Raw genomic sequence first — 4,538 nt, forward strand, 5'->3', positions numbered from 1 at the left:
GGGAGGGCAAAACAGAAGCCTTTATACATCCTGTAGGTACAACAATTCTTAAGTCTGTAGTACCAAGAAACCCTTAACTCTTTACCTCTTTCAAGTTATACACCTCTTCTGGGTAAACCTGGAATTTAACTAACACCAGTCCAGGGAAAAAAAGAAAACTACCATTCCAAAATGGACAATATTAGGCAGCAGTTAAAAGGAAAAAACAAACAAACAAAAAAACCCAACCCCCCCCAACCAATCATAAAAAAAACCCAAAACAAAACAAAACAAAAAAAAACCCTCAGCCAAACCCAACAAAACCACACACCCCTTTCCTTATATCCAAGATCAAAATCTGCAATTCTTCACTATTAAAAATTCATTGGTTTGAACAACACTGTCCTTTAAACAAAAGCATACATTCCTGAACTTCAGCTAGTATTTATTTCTAAAACCAATTAGATGGATATTGTTATGTACTTCATGAATTCAGAATTATCAGGCCACGTCTAGTTTTGTATTTATAAACAGATTTTCAGGTGATTACAAAAAAGAAAAACCAGAACACAAACCCATTTCAAAGTTTCTACTGTGACTGTCTACTGAAGGAGACCAATCATTTTCCTTTGCAAAAAAGAGATCTAAATGAAGAAAAAACCCAGTTATGTTACTTGGTCTGGCATAAGTCATAAAATAAGAAAGCACATAGGCGAATGAGACTGATGACCACTTGAAAAGCAAAAGTAAATCACTATGCATAATGGTAATTTTTAGTTCTGCAGCAGAGGTTTCTGGAAGCAAAACAGCAATTCTTACTTCAGGAATTTAACGTGCTAATCCATTTTACTCCTGTGTAGGCCTTTTTCTTCTGTCATCAGATGAACCAGCTCCAGCTGCTGCTGTCTACCATAAATAGTGTGGGAGTGGAAGTGTGTTCCAGAAGTGTCATTTCATACTGGCTGCAGGTTTCTGGTTAAAAAAGACTAAGGACTAAAGACTGTTGAAGCCTGATTTGCTCATAATAGGTTGGGCAGGTTTAGTCCCAGCGGCCTGAAGTGCAGTCTCAGAGTGTCCTGTGTTTTGCATGAAAACAGGCAGTTCTTTGGGTGGCTGTGATGGCAGGAATCAGTTATTTGTGTCCAGTGAGAGTGAACACAGCTCGGAATAATCTTCCCACCTGTCTCCTGATCTAGAGAAAGCATTTTCCTCAGACAGTTCTCACTGCAGCCAAGTGACCAGACGTTCAAAGGACTGTCTTTAGCATCCCCAGACACTTGAGCAGGAATGGACCCTTTGCCAGTTCCTGCACATGTTCCTCACCCCGAGCTGTTTAACTGCACTGTCCTACTGGCTCTCTCTATTAGGGATCCGATTAGGGATCAGCGTGGAAGTCACTGAGAGCAGCAGCAGAATCCCTGCTTTCAGTTCAGGTGTGATAAAAAGCTACAAAAATCTCTTGGACTGAGTCTGTAGCCCTGAGCTGTCAGCATTAAGCTTGAAGATGTCAGGAGACAAGTCCCATTGACTTGTGGTTATGATACACATACATAGTCTATGCCAGAAGTGGCAGGAGCAGTGAAAATGCTCTATAAACAGATATGCTGGAGCTTTAAAGCCTTTTCTCAAACACTGCTAAACTGTGCTTAAATAAGCTTTTGAATTTGAAAGCAAAAAATCTGATTCTATCAGCTCCAGTACAAACAATTAAAGTTCAGCCAAGTCCACAGCAAGTGAAAACAATGTCTTATAACGGGGTACACATGAATGACAACCCCTACTTCTGCTAAACACTGCAATGAAAACCTTTCAGTACTTCTGGCAGTGTCTGGCCTGAACCTTCTTAATGCCCAGCATTTCTTCTAGTAAGCCATTTACCTAAATAACTGCAAAAGCCCAAACCATATATTGAAGGAATTTCTCCTCACAGTTGGTGTTAAGTCTTGAACTATTCAATGTCAAGTTCTCAGTCGTGTCTATGAAGCTCCTCCTCTCCACAATCTGAGTGCTGCATCCTTTTTATTCTGCCCTCTCAGTACTGCCAGTGTATCACTGTATTTCTAATCAAAAATACGGAGTTAAATACGCCATGAAATGAAGTGCAACTGCCATAGGGTTTTTTGGTATAACATTCTCTTATCTGTTATCAAGTGCAATATTGTTTAGTATCACACTCTTGCTAACAGCACAAATTACTATTGCCAAACTATTCCAGTACTTCATGGCTTCGATGCCACAACATACAAACACCTTCAGTCTGAACCTGCTCCAGTTTAAAACTTGCCTCATCATTCTCTTACCAAAGCCAGCCCTTCTTATTTCCCTCCTCCATTGCTGCGAGTTGTGTGGCTGCACTGCAGTATGTTAACACTAATCCTATTCCAGTGCACCTCCAATTATTCTCATTCCATCCAACACAAACACAGTCTGGATTTATGGCCTCGCTTCTCCCTTGCTCTCCAGCTGACACGGAGCTGTGAGTTTTGAACCTGAGGGTTATGGTATGGCAGGACAGGGAATGCACATGGCTTCACCCGAGGGGCAGACACACGGACAAGGAAACAGGAGAAAGTCTGCAATGCAAATTTAAGAGCTGCACTTTCCAAACACCTCTAGAAACTGACTTTTTTTAATGCAGGTTTGGAATTTTATACTGACCTGTCTTTAACACTTATTTGGACAACTCTAATGAGCAATACAAAAAGATGCTAATTAAGTCAAGTTTAGGAAAGCAGATAAACAACACAAGTAGTAAGTGTAGGACTTGCACAGTGAAGCCTTCTTGTATTTGCAGTTGAGTGAGTGATTTTTCTATACAAGTGTCAACAACAGAGCTATTCAGAGATATTGCACTGCACATTTCTACAATGTAGCTGCTGCTTTTTTTCCAGTAAACAGTCACAAGCTGTTCCAGACATGGAACAGCAGTCAACACTTCCATGTGACTCCAAGAGTCAAAGAATGATCTCAGGAGACAAGAGCAGTTTGTTTAAACTCTGACAGGAAACCAGAAGAAAAATTACAGGTTGCCACCCTTACACATAAAGCCTAATCATGTTTAATAAAAATATTTCTACACTGAATACATGAATCACAAAAACACACAAGAGACTGAAGGATCTGTCTAGCTAGTACACCCTCCACTAATACACAGCATCAAAACTGCTCAGAGAAATTCTGCTGAATCTCCCAAAAGCACCTGCAATCTGACTGCTTCATATTCTGGATGTTAAGAGAATTTGTGGTATGTACCTAATCCACCATAGTGCACTGCAATCAAAATAAAAACCAGGCAGCAGAGCAGGGAACACCTGGCACCTGGGGCCAAGAGGGGCAGGACTGAGGGTGCTGAGTGCAGGGACCAGCAGGAGCGATCCACGGGTGTCACAGCTGGGGAGTGATCCACAGGTGGGGAGTGACACACGGGTGTCACAGCTGGGGAGTGATCCACAGGTGGGGAGTGACACACGGGTGTCACAGCTGGGGAGTGATCCACGGGTGGGGAGTGACACACGGGTGTCACGGCTGGGGAGTGATCCACGGGTGGGGAGTGACACACGGGTGTCACGGCTGGCAGTCTGGGCCAGGCTTTACTGCCATTTGTTTCCTCAGAATTTGAAACCACAAGCCCTCATCACTCACATCCTAAAATAAAGGATGTTCTGCACTATTTTCCCCACAATGTTTTTGTAACTTTTGGTGCCATGCCTCACAGGATCGAGTTTAATTTTTTTGTTTATCTTATGAAGGTAGCAATTTGTAACTTGTATGAGGAACTTTGGATCTAATACCTGCACAAATACAGATCACACAAAATATCTAACAAATTTTCTTAGCTTTTTTGTGTATTTTGTTATCAGTCACAGGGCAATTAGACAACAAGAAAATCTGATACATCTGAGAAACTAAGCTAGAATTAGCACTGCTTTAGAACTTATATATCAAAAATTTCCTTTTTTCTCTAGAGGCAACAGGGCAACAGTCTGGATTCTTTACAGCAGATGCATAAATAATCCTCTTTCACCTATATGGCCAGTTCTACTGTTTGCTGCTTTAAGACTCTGTATTAGCTTCAAGTTCAAGAAACGCACCAACAAAGAAAGAACCTCAAGCAATTTCCAGGTTTTCAGTTGCCAGACTCTTCCATCCAAAGAGTTTCTAGCACAGTTGTGCTGCTGTGACTCCAGAAGGAAGGCAGCAGAGCAGCACATCTCACACCTCAGTGTCCAGGGAAGAAGGCTGACTGAAGGGCACCAAGGACCCCAACCCTCCCAGTGCCCCAGGTGACACCAGCTGAGCAGGGCTGTACAACCCCAATCCTGACTGAAGGACCCCAACATTCCCAGTGCCCCAGGTGACACCAGCTGAGCAGTGCTGTACAACCCCAATCCTGACTGAAGGACCCCAACATTCCCAGTGTGGGAGGTGACACCAGCTGAGCAGGGCTGTACAACCCTCCCAGTGCCCCAGGTGACACCAGCTGAGCAGGGCTGTACAACCCTCCCAGTGCCCCCAGTGACACCAGCTGAGCAGGGCTGTACAACCCTCCCAGTGCCCCC

The 4,538-nt window shown here is 43.1% G+C and overlaps 1 protein-coding gene across 1 annotated transcript in view; it reads right to left on the bottom strand.

Annotated features, from left to right (window-relative positions):
- MTMR10 (myotubularin related protein 10) overlaps positions 1-4,538 on the bottom strand; it is a 34,486-nt gene that overhangs the window by 19,760 nt on the left and 10,188 nt on the right. The gene's annotated exons all lie outside the window — the stretch shown is intronic.

The sequence above is a fragment of the Empidonax traillii genome, unplaced genomic scaffold (assembly GCF_003031625.1).
Source record: "Empidonax traillii isolate 1590-97213 ecotype Southwest subspecies unplaced genomic scaffold, ASM303162v1 scaffold990:size286031, whole genome shotgun sequence".
Lineage (NCBI taxonomy): Eukaryota > Metazoa > Chordata > Aves > Passeriformes > Tyrannidae > Empidonax > Empidonax traillii.